The sequence below is a fragment of the Coregonus clupeaformis genome, chromosome 18 (assembly GCF_020615455.1).
Source record: "Coregonus clupeaformis isolate EN_2021a chromosome 18, ASM2061545v1, whole genome shotgun sequence".
Taxonomy (NCBI): domain Eukaryota; kingdom Metazoa; phylum Chordata; class Actinopteri; order Salmoniformes; family Salmonidae; genus Coregonus; species Coregonus clupeaformis.
The window spans coordinates 55082873-55099516 of NC_059209.1; the positions used below are offsets into that span (position 1 = coordinate 55082873).

Sequence of the window (16644 nt, forward strand, 5' to 3'; positions counted from 1 at the left end):
CGACCATGGTCGCCGGGGAATAGGAAGGGGGTGAAGTAGTCCAGAGCTGGGCCGATTGGTACTCTTATTCTGCGCACACACTGGACAGGCAGCAACATAACCCCGAGTATCCTCGGCCATGGCAGGCCACCAAAAACGTCTGCGAAGAAACGCCATCGTCCGAGCCACGCCAGGGTGACAAGCCATCTTGCTGGCGTGGGACCATTTGAGGACAGCAGGACGAACCGACTCAGGCACAAACAACCGACCGGGTGGACCGTTACGGGACCGGGCTGCGTCCGAAGGGCCGCCATCACCTCCTCCTCAATCTTCCACCTAACAGCTCCCACGACGCAGTTCCGGGGGAGAATTGTCTCGGTCTTGGACCCACTCTCCTCCGTCTTGGAGAACATCCGGGACAAGGCCCGCCTTGCCGTTCTTAGATCCAGGTCGGAACGTCAGGGAAAAATTGAATCGTCCGAAAAACAACGCCCACCTGGCCTGACGGGAGTTGAGACGTCTAGCCGATTGCACGTAAGCAAGATTCTTGTGGTCAGTCCAGACAATAAACGGTTGCTCCGCCCCCTCCAACCAGTGGCGCCACTCCTCCAAGGCAAGTTTCACCGCGAGAAGCTCCCCGGTTACCCACATCGTAATTCCTCTCCGCAGGCGAAAGGCGACGAGTAGTAGGCGCAGGGATGGAGTTTACTGTCCGTGGAGCATCGCTGCGACAGGATGGCGCCAACTCCCACATCAGACTGCGTCCACTTCAACGACGAACTGACGGGCCGTGTCCGGCTGAGAGAGAATCGGTGCGTTGGTGAATCGCCTCTTCAAATCCAGAAACGCTCGATCCGCCTCCGGATTCCACTTGAAGGTCCTGATACTGGAAGTCAAGGCAGTTAACGGAGCGGCCACACGGCTGTAATCCCGGATGAATCTGCGGTAGAAATTCGCAAACCCCAAAAATCTCTGGAGCTGCAATCTCGTACCGGGCTGGGCCCATTCCAGAACCGCTCTAACCTTCTCCTGGTCCATCCTAATCTCTCCCCTGGAGATGATGTACCCGAGAAAGGATGTCGTGTGGGCGTGAAACTCGCACTTCTCGGCCTTCACGAACAGGCGATTCTCCAACAATCGCTGCAGAACCTGCCGGACATGCTGGACGTGGTCGGAAGGTTCCTTCGAGAAGATCAGAATGTCATCCAGGTAAACAAACACAAAGAGACCGATCATATCTCTCAGGACGTCGTTCACCATACTCTGGAATACCGCTGGAGCATTGGTCAGTCCAAACGGCATCACCTGATACTCGAAGTGACCCATCGGTGTATTGAAACCCGTCAACCACTCGTCCCCCTCTCTGATCCGGACCATGTGATACGACATTGCGTAGGTCTAGCTTGGTGAACACCGTAGCACCCTGTAAGGAGTCGAAGGCAGAACTCATCAAGGGCAGGGGATACTTGTTCTTGACCGTGATGTCATTCAACCCCCGATAATCAATACACGGTCGAAGAGAGCCATCCTTCTTACCCACAAAGAAGAATCCTGCCCCCAGGGGTGATGACGAGGGACGAACGAGACCAGCAGCTAGGGACTCCTTGATGTAGGTCTCCAAAGCCTCACGTTCAGGTCGGGAGATACTGTATAACCTTCCCTTGGGGTAGACAGCTCCAGGGAACAGGTTGATGGCACAATCATATGGTCGGTGGGGAGGGAGTGACAGAGCCTTCTGCTTACTGAACACTTCCCCCAAATCGTGATATGTCTCGGGAACCAGGGACAAATCTGGGGGTTTAGCCTCAATCACCTGACTGGGAACCGAATGGGGACAGGCAGTCTTGAGACAGTTAGCATGACAATCAAGGCTCCAACTTCGTTACCTTGCCCGTCACCCAATCGAACGTGGGATTGTGTTCCTTCAGCCAGGGGTATCCAAGGACCAGAGGAACATGGGAAGACGGCAGAATGAAGAATGAAATCATCTCCGAATGATTCCCCGACAACAGCATCTTAACCGGTTCAGTCCTCATCGTGATACGTGCCAGACTACTGCCGTTCAGAGTGGTCGCTTCAATGGCTTCCGGCAATTGCTCCTTGGAAAGCCCCAGCTGTTCCACCAACTCGGCATCAAGAAAGCTTCCATCGGCACCTGAATCGATAAAAGCGTTAATCGCTAAGCTCTGATTCCTGTTCATAAGGGTAGCCGGAAACGGGGGTCTGACAGAGGTATTGAGAGGTCGAAACTGGCTCACTAAAAGTCCTCCCAACTTTAGCGAGCCGCGCAGTTTGACGACCGCCGGGAACAGGTGGCGAGGTAATGTCCCGAACCACCACAGTAGAGGCAACAGTTAGTCCTACGTCTGAGTTGGCGTTCCTCCTTGGTTAACCCGTGCCGCCCTACTTGCATTGGTTCAGAATCGGGAGACAGGACCTCTCCACTAATCCTGTGTGGTGGACGATGATCGACGTATTCTGGTCCAATCCCCGACCCGACTGGAACCTGAGAAGCTGATCGATTGGACGGAACCCATTGCTTCTCCCTCCTTCGCTCTCGGACTCGATTATCCACCCGAATAGACAAGGCTACCAAGCTGTCCAGGTCACTAGGCTCCGGATAGAGATCAACTCATCCTTGAGCTGCTCCGACAGACCCTGGTAAAAGGCCGCTTGCAGAGACTCCTCATTCCACCCACTCTCCACAGCCAACGTCTTGAACTCGATCACGAAGTCGGCCACGCTGCGAGTTCCTTGGTGAAGCGAAAACAGGCGCCTAGCTGCGTCCCTCCCTCGGACGGAATGGTCGAAGAGCTTCCTCATCTCGGCCGTGAACCCCTGGTATGAAGCCATGCAGGGGTCTTGTCGTTCCCTAAACGGCTGAAGCCCACTCCAGCGCTCGACCACGCAGCAACTCAATCACAAAGGCTATCCTAGCCTTGTCTGTGGCATAAGAGTAGGGCTGTAGATCGAACACTAACCCACACTGCATAAGGAAAGAACGGCATCTTCCCAGCTCCCCCTCATATTTATCCGAGCGTCGGAACCTTGGGCTCACGGAAGGACACAGCTCCAGAAGCGGCAGGCGAGATGGGTGAAACCGGTAGTGGATCCTCCACCGGAAACTTGCGCTGGTTCTGGACCTCCGTCAGACCGGTAGAAAGGTTCCGAACTGCCAACGCGATCTCCTGTAGCTCCGTGCTATGATGGCCCAACATCTTCTCCTGATGGGTAATGGCATGGCGAACAGAGTCCAGGTCCGCTGGGTTCATTACTGGCCGGATCGTTCTGTCACGGTTTACTAAGCCAGAACCCAGAAGCAGACCAGGACAAGGTAAGTGGTGTCAAAGGTGAGTGTTTATTTAATAGATCCACGAGTGCTGCTGAATAATCCAGGGAACAGAGCGGGCGGCGTGGATGAGTTGTTGAGGGTGCAGTAGTTGGTCCAATGATGGCTCGGCAGCCGCCGACCATCAGGCAGAGGTTGGGTGAAGGTTCCGGACGAGTGATGTTCATGGCTAACGATCCGGCAGGGAATGGATGTTAGGACAGAGCCTAAGAAGGGTGATGATCAGGACCAGGTGTGCAGATTGCTGATGGGATGCAGGTGCGGAAATCAAGAGAGCTCCCGCCTAGCAACGTTGCCCGGCAACCAGGCAGGGAGCGTTCCAGAACCCTCGGGAAACTGGAGATCCCGAGCAGAAAAACTAATACCCAGACAGAAACCGACTCAGACTGCAGGGATCGTTACACTTTGTGACAGCAGCACTCTTAAGTTTTCCACCGCTTGTTGTCAGCCCAGGTTGTATTCCCACTCTCACTGTTCTATTTAAATACATTTATTTTTGGGAGAGAGGGAGATGGGGTGAGAGAGGGAAAATGAGAGAGGTGAGAGAGAATAAAGGAGCCTTTCTCTCAAACAGGTGGCCTGGTTCATGTCGCCGGACCCCAGGGGCCCCTGCAACAGAGTGTGTGAGAGAGAGAGGAGGGACTAGTCTCTCGGCGCTAGCACTACACAGGTGGTGTGAAACGCAGCCATCTCTCCTCACCTGAAATATTCAGATTCTTCCGGCGGCGGCACTTTGATCTTCCTGCAATCGACAAGGGGAAATGTAGGGAATAGGAGGAAGAAAACAAAAACAAGAGGAAGATCAGCACACCTGAGAACCAACAGATTGTTTATTCTCTCTTAAGAAAATGTCAATTGCGGGTTATCTATGTGGCACTGCTCCACTATAGTCGTTTGTACAGCACCACCAAAGTGGGCCAACTGATGGTGATCACTCGATCTGTAGAGATTTACCAAGTGTTCTCTTCTCCTCACGTTGAAATGAGTGGTTGGTTTCTGACAAAGAAACAGTCCATCGCAGTCCATTCCTACTTGTGAAAGGCAAAGGAAAACAATCATTGTAGAGCATCACTAATTTAAAAAAAAGTATTATTATATATATATATACACAGTACCAGTCAAAAGTTTGGACACACCTACTCATTCAAGGGTTTTTCTTTATTTTTACTATTTCCTACATTGTAGAATAATAGTGAAGACATCAAAACTATGAAATAACACATATGGAATCATGTAGTAACAAAAAAAGTGTTAAACAAATCAAAATATATTTGATATTTGATATTCTTCAAATAGCCAACCTTTGCCTTTATGACAGCGTTGCACCCTCTTGACATTCTCTCAACCAGCTTCATGAGGTAGTCACCTGGAATGCATTTCAATGAACACTTGTGCCTTCTTAAAAGTTAATTTGTGGAATTTCTTTCCTTCTTAATGCGTTTGAGCCAATCAGTTGTGTTGTGACAAGGTAGGGGGGGTATACAGAAGATAGCCCTATTTGGTAAAAGACCAAGTCCATATTATGGCAAGAACTGCTCCAATAAGCAAAGAGAAACGACAGTCCATCATTACTTTAAGACATGAAGGTCAGTTAATACGGAACATTTCAAGAACTTTTAAAGTTTCTTCAAGTCGCAAAAACCATCAAGCGCTATTATGAAGCTGGCTCTCATGAGGACCGCCACAGGAATGGAAGACCCAGAGTTACCTCTGCTGCAGAGGATAAGTTCATTAGAGTTTCCAGCCTCAGAAATTGCAGCCCAAATAAATGCTTCACAGAGTTCAAGTCACAGACACAAATGTTTTTATCCATGGACATTGTGAGTCAAATCTTTATCATTCACATCCAGTCTCTATTTTACCTGCTGGCCTGTTGAGGTTATAATGTTTTCACTCAGGTTTCAACCTCCCAGCTTGCTAATGAATCCAGGGAATGTCTAATCAGTCAGTGGCCGTGTATTACAGTATGACAAGACATTCTGATTGTAACCACAGACTTGGAGATGAGGAGAACAATGGCCTGACTTAATGATGATAAATAAGCTCTTCTAATTGGACGTTCATTTAGAATGTTCATCCATAGATAGCTGTTTGAAGGTTCTAATTGGAGGACATTTAAATACATCCCTACAATTTAATTTTAGATTCAGTGGAGGGGCTATGTTAGGGCTGTAGTTTTTATTTGTTTGAATTTTTAAGGTGCTGAACCTAGCTAGGCTGTCTAAATTAAAAAGACTGTAGACCATATTGGTAATGTGTTTTCCTGTTTTATCAGTGGTTGTGTGTGCATGTGCATGCTTGCGCATACGCATGTGTTTAAAAAGAGAGAGAACTGTTGGCTGGCCGATGTGCTTTGGTGCATCAGGCGCTAAAACTCCCTAAATGAAGCTGGGGATGACTAATAATGTCTGACAACACCAGTCACACCTTTTGCTGATGGTTGTAACGCTCACGCGCCTCTCATCTCCTTTGTGAGATTTAGCATGCTGTTTGAAGACAGCCTGACTGACTGGGGATTAATTATTTTGGATGATTTATCAGGTTTACTAGTCCAAGGTTTAGAAAGGTGTCAAAATAAAATTTGCTTTTCAGAGTTGAGCCTACACAAACTGTACAGCACCACCAATTTCTAATTCGTATGTACTGTACTACTAATGGCACATTGGACACTCAGGTACCAATCACTACCTTATGGTCTGAACACAGTGGACACTCTGGTACCAATCACTACCTTATGGTCTGAACACAGTGGACACTCTGGTACCAATCACTACCTTATGGTCTGAACACAGTGGAGTAGTGAAAAGGAGAGCAGCTCCAGCCAAGTTGAATGAACAGAGAGGTACTATAGTAGACAGGGGTCTAGAGATGTAGAGAGAGACAGATGCAGGGAGGAAGCAGCCAGGTGATAGCTGCCCCCCCCCAGGCCCCCCAGGCCAACCCTGTCAGAGTGTGTTTGGGGGAGGTTAAAGTTCCCAGGGCCAGGTCACAGAGGTCAGTCAACAGCCCCTCCCTCCCGGCTCCCTCTGTGTCTGCAGTCTGGACCAACCATCCACAACAAGCTGCTTGCTTGTCAGTCAGTCGGTCGGTCAGTCAGCCTAGAGAGGGAAGCCAGATAAGGGATCATCTTGCATCTTTCATATAGACAGAAGCCAGCCAGCCAAGGCTCTGCCTGCCCTGAACCCCCTCTCCCTCCCCAGCCTTGTTTTAATTTTTTCTCCACCCCTCAGCGGCTGGGGGGTGCCAGTAATAATGTTGAGGCCAGACTAGACTGTAGCGATCGGGGCCATTGATTGTGGTGATTTGATTTATTGATCGATCCCCCTCTCAAATGTGGCATCTGAGATGCAGGGCTAATCTGAGACAGCTATGGACTCTGGTGTTTTACAGAGAATAGGAGGTGATAAGGAATGTATGAAAGGAAAATACACTCATCTTAATCACACACTAGCCCCTGTGCTGCCTTGCTACAACCACTGTGTGCATGTCCGCATGTGTCTGTGTTTGTGTGTGCGCTCTTTTGTGTGTGAGCTTGCATGCAGTGTGTGTATGTGTGTGTGGGATTCTCTCTCGGTGTGCGTATGCAGTGGGGGTTGTGAGGTAGTAAAGTCACCAGGCAGAACAGAGTGGATCTATAAATTGATGGAATTCAAAGCCTCCAGCATCGATTACCATTATAACAAACAGCAGCACACAGAATGTCTGATTTATTTTTAGACAAAGATTCTGTGCTCTCAGCAGCAATTCTGCTGATAGTGTCACACTTTCAGACATCTGCCTATGATTGCAATTAGATGGGATACAAAAAGAAAAATAATACCTCCATTTGCATTTTCCCCTCTTTCCTCCCTGCCCAATTTCTTTCCTATTTAATTTTTGCTGTCCAAGCACACTAAATCAAATCAAATTTGTCACATGCGCCGAATACAAAAGGTGTAGGTAGACCTTACAGTGAAATGCTTACTTACAAGCCCTTAATCAACAATGCAGTTTTAAGAAAGAATACCAAAAAAATAAATAAAATAAAAATACAATATAAAATAATACAAAATAAAAGTAACAAATAATTAAAGAGCAGCAGTAAAAATAACAATAGCGAGGCTATATACAGGGGGTACTGGTACAGAGTCAATGTGCGGGGGCACCAGTTAGTCGAGGTAATTGGGGTAATATGTACATGTAGGTAGAGTTATTAAAGTGACTATGCATAGATAATAAACAGAGAGTAGCAGCAGCGTAAAAGAGGGGTGGGGCGGCAATGCAAATAGACTGGGTAGCCATTTGATTAGATGTTCAGGAGTCTTATGGCTTGGGGGAAGAAGATGTTTAGAAGCCTATTGGACCTAGACTTGGCCCTCCGGTACCGCTTGCCGTGAGGTAGCAGAGAGAACAGTCTATGACTAGGGTGGCTGGAGTCTTTGACAATTTGTAGGGCCTTCCTCTGACACCGCCTGGTATAGAGGTCCTGGATGGCAGGAAGCTTGGCCCAGTGATGTAGTGGGCCGTATGCACTACCCTCTGTAGTGCCTTGCGGTCGGAGGCCGAGAAGTTGCCATACCAGGCAGTGATGCAACCAGTCAGGATGCTCTCGATGGTGCAGCTGTAGAACCTTTTGAGGATCTGAGGACCCATGCCAAATCTTTTCACTCTCCTTAGGGGGAATAGATTTTGTTGTGCCCTCTTCACAATAGTGATTGTGCCTGAGTCTACCTTATATTGCAATATCTTGGTCATTTTTTTTCTCCAGTTGTCAACATCTTCCACCATGTTTTGTCTTTGTGGAAGGCCAAAAAAACAGCTTACAACCACAGATGTAATTGAGAGTAGGTTTAATGAATCAATGTCAAATGTAGGCTACTGTTCTACAATAGAGTAGCTTCACATTTTTACAGAAAACATTTTCTACGCTTCTCACACACTACTGTTGTTGGATGTATTTTATGTATTGAACGTTTTTATAGACTAACGTCAGTGGATGCGAATTATTTGTAGTGGGATTGATGGACTAACAAGCTTTAATACAGTGGGGGGAAAAAAGTATTTAGTCAGCCACCAATTGTGCAAGTTCTCCCACTTAAAAAGATGAGAGAGGCCTGTAATTTTCATCATAGGTACACGTCAACTATGACAGACAAAATGAGAAAAAAAAATCCAGAAAATCACATTGTAGGATTTTTTATGAATTTATTTGCAAATTATGGTGGAAAATAAGTATTTGGTCAATAACAAAAGTTTCTCAATACTTTGTTATATACCCTTTGTTGGCAATGACACAGGTCAAACGTTTTCTATAAGTCTTCACAAGGTTTTCACACACTGTTGCTGGTATTTTGGCCCATTCCTCCATGCAGATCTCCTCTAGAGCAGTGATGTTTTGGGGCTGTCACTGGGCAACACGGACTTTCAACTCCCTCCAAAGATTTTCTATGGGGTTGAGATCTGGAGACTGGCTAGGCCACTCCAGGACCTTGAAATGCTTCTTACGAAGCCACTCCTTCGTTGTCCGGGCAGTGTGTTTGGGATCATTGTCATGCTGAAAGACCCAGCCACGTTTCATCTTCAATGCCCTTGCTGATGGAAGGAGGTTTTCACTCAAAATCCCACGATACATGGCCCCATTCATTCTTTCCTTTACACGTATCAGTCGTCCTGGTCCCTTTGCAGAAAAACAGCCCCAAAGCATGATGTTTCCACCCCCATGCTTCACAGTAGGTATGGTGTTCTTTGGATGCATCTCAGCATTCTTTGTCCTCCAAACACGACGAGTTGAGTTTTTACCAAAAAGTTCTATTTTGGTTTCATCTGACCATATGACATTCTCCCAATCCTCTTCTGGATCATCCAAATGCACTCTAGCAAACTTCAGACGGGCCTGGACATGTACTGGCTTAAGCAGGGGGACACGTCTGGCACTGCAGGATTTGAGTCCCTGGCGGCGTAGTGTGTTACTGATGGTAGGCTTTGTTACTTTGGTCCCAGCTCTCTGCAGGTCATTCACTAGGTCCCCCCGTGTGGTTCTGGGATTTTGCTCACCGTTCTTGTGATCATTTTGACCCCACGGGGTGAGATCTTGCGTGGAGCCCCAGATCGAGGGAGATTATCAGTGGTCTTGTATGTCTTCCATTTCCTAATAATTGCTCCCACAGTTGATTTCTTCAAACCAAGCTGCTTACCTATTGCAGATTCAGTCTTCCCAGCCTGGTGCAGGTCTACAATTTTGTTTCTGATGTCCTTTGACAGCTCTTTGGTCTTGGCCATAGTGGAGTTTGGAGTGTGACTGTTTGAGGTTGTGGACAGGTGTATTTTATACTGATAACAAGTTCAAACAGGTGCCATTAATACAGGTAACGAGTGGAGGACAGAGGAGCCTCTTAAAGAAGAAGTTACAGGTCTGTGAGAGCCAGAAATCTTGCTTGTTTGTAGGTGACCAAATACTTATTTTCCACCATAATTTGCAAATAAATTCATAAAAAATCGTACAATGTGATTTTCTGGATTTTTTTTCCTCAATTTGTCTGTCATAGTTGACGTGTACCTATGATAAAAATTACAGGCCTCTCTCATCTTTTTAAGTGGGAGAACTTGCACAATTGGTGGCTGACTAAATAATTTTTTTCCCCACTGTAAGCATTCATACTATTTCTAATGGCTAACATCAATGCTGGCAATGGTCCAATGGGGATTTGTTTCATAGCGTTGTCGATGTATTCTAGTACTAAACGCATTATATTCCTGAGATCATCGCTCCACTGCTTTGTTATCACCATTACCCTCCATTTTGCTTGACTTGTTTTTCCTCTCCCTCCGTTGGGTCCAAAGAGACCACTCCCTGCAGTCTTTTCTGCAACACAACACACATATGCATAAATACCTGACCCGCTCAGTGCTTTGTGACTGGCTGTCTGTCAAGACATGTGACGGCTCCTCCGCAGACGCTGTTCTCAGCAGGGCCCGGCCTGGGCCTCCCCCTCCCTCCCTCCCTCCCTCCCTCTGGACCGGCCTGCTCAGCATCCCCCCTTACCCCCCCCTCCTCCAAATACCCCCCTCCTACACCTCCCAACCCCCGCCCCAGCGACAGCTCCACCCTCCCCTGAGGAAACTCATCAATTACGGCTGGATGTTTGACTGGCAGAGGCTTAATGACAGGAGCTTGGTATTGACCCGACTGCCACACACTGAAAATTCGGTCCCGATCGCCTTTTTAAAAACCTGTCAAACGATTACCGGGAAATTCTTCTTTGCCTAGGGAATGGAACTTGCTTACTCCCCCTATTTTCAATGTAAACAGTAAGAAGTATAGGACCTCTAGATTTGTGAGTGTGTTGTTGTTTTGGATTCTCCATGCAGATATAAGCTTAGCATCATGGAGATGGATAAGTGAATCTTATCAGAGATCTCAAAGTTAACCATAGCTCAAGTTGAAATGGATCAGATTTGATTAGTGAGGTGAAAATCTTTTCTGAAATCTTTTAGTTCAAGAGACTTGAAGTACACTATGTTGTATAGTTGCTCTATCATCTGTCTCTTCAAGAAAACCAAACAGGCAAAAATTTTCTGCTTCAGTTCCCTTCAAGAAAGTGGTCAGACACCAGGTTTTATTTGATGTGCTGTTGCCCAGCCTTTTCAGAAAGGCCAGGGAACTATCTATTGTTGTTTTACTCCCATGGGAGTATTCACTGTTCTCATTGGTTGAGCTACTTACAACTGAATGGAAACTGAAGTATGTTCCCCCACTGGTATATGTAAGATGCAATCAAAAGAAATGCTATGCTATGATGCCATTTGAAAAGTTTAGAAGTTTTACATTCCTTATCCAACACTGTAGACTGATGCTTCCACTTTAGCAATTAATAAACATGGAGTGAACTTTGAGCATACTGCAAACACTGTAATATACCCTCTAACTACACCATACTCACATAACTACCATGTAAATACTGTACATATGTTTTTGGAGTGTTCATGTGAAGTGGGACCAGAAATTGTTTTCAACTTGACTGAATGAGGCATCAATGTGATTTGTTTACAGCCTCTTCGTCAATTAAGCAAGCACTGGGCAATTCAGAATCAGCACTATAATCCACACAAAGCCACTTCTACCAGGATTCTCTCTCAGCCAAATTAGATGGTGGTCTAGGGCTGCTTGAATCTGTTGGAGGTTAGCCCACTCCTCACAGCCAAGTCCCAAATCCCTGGAAAATCTAATTCAAGATGTGGTAGAATGGCTGACTGACGCACAGTGACTAGCTTGTAGGAGTGCAGGCAGTCTGAAACCAAATGTTTTTCTTACAAAAATCCAATGCTTGGTTTTGCCTTAAACATCAGAATTTCCAATCTCCAATCTGCCTTCAGAAAGTATTCACACCCCTTGACTTTTTGCACATTTTGTTGTGTTACAGCCTGAATTTAAAATGGATTAAATTGAGATTTTGTGTCACTGGCCTACACACAATACCCCATGTCAAAGTGGAATTATGTTTTTAGAATTGTTTAAAAATTAATAAAAAATGAAAATCTGAAATGCCTTGAGTCAATAAGGATTCAACCCCTTTGTTATGGCAAGCCTATATAAGTTCAGGAGTAAACATTTGCTTAACAAGTCACATAATACGTTGCATGGACTCTCTTTGTGCAATAATAGTGTTTAACATGATTTTTGAATGTCTACCTCATCTCAGTACCCCACACATCTGTAAGGTCCCTCAGTTGAGCAGTGAATTTCAAACACAGATTCAACCACAAAGATCATGGAGGTTTTCCAATGCTTCGCGAAGAAGGGCACGTATTGGTAGATGGGTAAAAAGAAAAAAACAGACATTGAATATCCCTTTGAGCATGGTGAAGTTATTAATAACACTTTGGATGGAGTATCAATTCACCCAGTCACTACAAAGATACAGGCATCCTTCCTAACTCAGTTGCCAGAGAGGAAGGAAACCGCTCAGGGATTTCACCATGAGTCCAATGGTGACTTTAAAACAGTTACAGAGTTTAATGGCTGTGATAGGAGAAAACTGAGAATGGATCAACAACATTGTAGTTACTCCACAATACTAACCTAAATAGCAGAGTGAAAAGAAGGAAGCCTGTACAGAATAAAAATATTCCAAAACAAGCGTCCTGTTTGCAATAAGGCACTAAAGTAAAACTGCAAAACATGTGGCAAAGAAATTAACTTTATGTCCTAAATACAAAGCGTAATGTTTGGGGCAAATCCAACCCAACACATCACTGAGTACCACTCGTCATATTTTCAAGCATGGTGGTGGCTGCATCATGTTATGGGTATGCTTGTCATCGGCAAGGACTAGGGAGGTTTTTTTAGGATAAAAATTAACAGAATAGAGCTAAGCACAGGCAAAATCCTAGTGGAAAACCTGGTTCAGTCTGCTTTCCAACAGAAACTGGGGGACAAATTCCCCTTTCAGCAGGACAATAACCAAAAACACAAGGCCAAATATACATGTTGCTTGTCTAGCAATGATCAACAACCAACTTGACAAAGCTTGAAGATTTTTTTAAAGAATAATGTGCAAATATTGTAAAATCCAGGTGTGCAAAGCTCTTAGAGAGACAGAGCTGTAATCGCTGCTAAAGGTGATTCTAACATGTATTGACTCAGGGGGTTGAATACTTACTGTATGTACTGTAAATGAAAGGTTTTTGTATTTCATTTTCAATAAATTTACAAACATTTCTAAAAACATGTTTTCACTTTGTCATTATGGGGTATTGTGTGTAGATGGATGAGATAAAATATATTTAATCAATTTTGAATTCAGGTTGTAACACAACAAAATGTGGAATAAGTCAAGGGGGATGAATACTTTCTGAAGGCACTGTATATGCATTAGAAACGGATGGGCCAAGGGAAGTGTAATCCATTCGGACTCTTGGATAAAGTCCTGAGGCAAAGGACTGTTTTGAACAAAGGCACAACTGTCACCAAGGGAGATCAAATAAGACTTGTCAATGGGAGCATTCTGTCGCTCATTTTGGAGAGAGAAAGATGGCCTCTTTTCAAGGACCAATACAGGAATCTAATTACATCAAGATGTGATCAAATTGAAGGGTTAAAATGCCTTCACTGGGAATAAGTGGAATAAGTTAAATGTTTCAAATATGGAACTGGAGTTTTATCCCTAGGTTTTCTCTCTCTTTTTTGGCTCGTGATAATTTATTAAATTGTCTTTAAGTAAGACTGGAGATTAATTAAAACACAGTCAATTAAATTTTCCAGCATATATAAATTCACTGTGGTAATTGAATCCCCCACTCCAGTTTTATATTGTATGCCAGCAGTTACAAGGGAATACCTTCATCAGATAAAACCAATCCAAGAGGAGAGGAAAATAGATGCGATTGAAGAGGGACATGATTTGTTACACTAGGGAAAGGGGATACCTGGTCAGTTGCACAACTGAATGCATTCAACCGAAATGTGTCTTCTGCATTTAACCCTACCCCTCTGAATCAGAGGTGCGGGGGGCTGCCTTAATTGTTGTTGGGGGTTAACTGCCTTGCTCAAGGGTAGAACAGCAGATTTTTCCACCTTGCCGACTCTGGGATTTGAATCAGCGACCTTTTGGTTACTGGCCTAATGCTCTTAACAGCTAGGCTACCTGCTAATGGGGAACATTTTGGTTAACGATATTTGCACCGACAGTTATGGTTGAAGACCGTCATGAAAATAAAATAACCACTCATAACCGGGCGTTAGTGCGGTTAATTCAATTTCTAACACGTGATGAAACTTTGTTGCTCCTTGCTGAAACAAGCAACGTGTTGTAGTAAACACGTTTCTGGTGGCTTGGCAACACCCCCCTCCGTGCAGCAGCACACATAGAAATAGAATGAATACAACAGGCTTGGAACCTCTAACCCTGGCAATTTGACTGGTAAACTCATGGGTACACTCACAATGGCTGCCTGCTATTGCGATGCAATCATTTCCGTGGTAATGGAGAATGTTCATTCAAATTATGTGAACAAATGTTTTGTAATGTCAGTTGAGTTGAATCAACATATCCCAACACATATTGATGGGTAATTCCTTGCTCCTATGGGTACATTCACAATGGCCGCCATTGTTGTCTTGGTTGTATTTATATGGCAGCACATACAGTCTGGAGCAGAGGAGAGGAGAAAATGTGTCTTAAAAAAACACTAATAATAATAATAATATACAGTGAGCTCCAAAAGTATTGGGACAGTGACACTTTTGTTGTTGTTTTGGCTCTGTACTCCAAGCACTTTGAATTTGAAATGAAAAAATGACTATGAGGTTTGAGGGTATTTCCATATCGGGTGAACCGTTTAGAAATTACAGCACTTTTTGTACATAGTCCCCCCATTTTAGGGAAACACTTATATGTGTATTAAAGTAGTCAAAAGTTTAGTATTTGGTCCCATATTCCTAGCACGCAATGATTACATTGCTTGTGACTATACAAACTTTTTGGATTAATTTGCTGTATGTTTTGGTTGTGTTTTTGTGGCCAGTAGAAATTAATGGTAAATCATGTATTGCCATTTTGGAGTCACTTATTGTAAATAAGAATAGAATGTGTTTCTAAACACTTCTACGTTAATGTGGATGCTAAAATAATTACGGATAATCCTGAATGAACTGTGAATAATGATGAGTGAGAAAGTTAGAGGCATACATATTGTGGTCCTCTGTAGCTCAGCTGGTAGAGCACGGCGCTTGTAACGCCAGGGTAGTGGGTTCGATCCCTGGGACCACCCATACGCAAAAGAAATGTATGCACGCATGACTGTAAGTTGCTTTGGATAAAAGCATCTGCTAAATGGCTTATTATTATTATTATTATTATATCATACCCCCAAAATATGCTAACCTCCCCTGTTATTGTAATGGTGAGAGATTAACATGTCTTCGGGGTATGATATTTGTGTCATTGTTGACAATTCATTTAAGACTATCCATAATCATGGTGGGCATCCACATTAATGTAGAAGTGTTTAGAAACATATTATATTCTTATTTACAATAAAATGTACTGACACTACATTATTTACCATTAATTTCTGTTGGGCACAAAATTATCTGAAACACAACCAAAACAAACAGCAAATGCATCACACAAGTTTGTAGAGTCACAAACTTGATGTAATCATTGCATGCTAGGAATATGGGACCAAATACTAAACTATTGACTACTTTAATACACATACTGTATACACTACATGGCCAAAAGTCAAACATCTCATTCCAAAATTATGGGCATTTATAATAAGTTGGTCCCCCCTTTGTTGCTATAACAGCTTCCACTCTCCTGGGAAGGCTTTCCACTACATAAAAAAAAACATTTTAGTCATTTAGCGACTTACAGTTAGTGAGTGCATAATTACTTTTTTTCTTCAGACTGGCCCCCCGTGGGAATCGAACCCACAACCCTGGCGTTGCAAGCGCCATGCTCTACCAACTGAACTACACGGGGCAACACTAGATGTTGGAACATTGCTGTGGGGACTTGCTTCCATTCAGCCTCAAGCATTAGTGAGGTCGGGCACTGATGTTGGGCAATTAGCCATGGCTCGATGTCGGCGTTCCAATTCATCCCAAAGGTGTTTGAGGTCAGGTCTCTGTGCAGGCCAGTCAAGTTCTTCCACACCGATCCCGACAAACCATTTCTGTATGGGCATCGCTTTGTGCACCGGGGCATTGTCATGCTGAAACAGGAAAGGGCCTTCCCCAAACTGTTGCCACAAAGTTGGAAGCACAGAATCATCTAGAATGTCATGCTGTAGTGTTAAGATTTCCCTTCACTGGAACTAAGGGGCCTACCCTGAACCATGAAAAACAGCCCCAGGCCATTATTCCTTCTCCACCAAACTTTACAGTTGGCACTATGTGTTGGGGCAGGTAGCGTTTGCCTGGCATCCGCCAAACCCAGATACGTCCGTCGGACTGCCAGATGGTGAAGCGTGATTAATCAATCCAGAGAACGCATTTCCACTGCTCCCGAGTCCAATGGCGGTGAGCTTTACACCACTCCAGCCGAAACTTGGCATTGCGCATGGTGATGTTAGGCTTGTGTGCTGCTGCTCGGCCATGGAAACCCATTACATGAAGCTCCCGACGAACAGTTATTGTGCTGGCGTTGCTTCCAGAGGCAGTTTGGAACTCGGTAGTGAGTGTTGCAACTGAAGACAGACGATTTTTACGTGCTTTAGCACTCAGCGGACCCGTTCTGTGAGCTTGTGTGGCCTACCACTTTGCGGCTGAGCCATTGTTGCTCCTAGATGTTTCCACTTCACAATACCAGCACTTACAGTTGACCAGGGAAACT

At 44.9% G+C, this 16644-nt stretch overlaps 1 protein-coding gene across 1 annotated transcript in view; it reads left to right on the plus strand.

The window, feature by feature from the left end:
- Nucleotides 1-16644, plus strand: part of LOC121550478 (homeobox protein cut-like 2) — a 136969-nt gene that overhangs the window by 47213 nt on the left and 73112 nt on the right. The window lies entirely within an intron of this gene.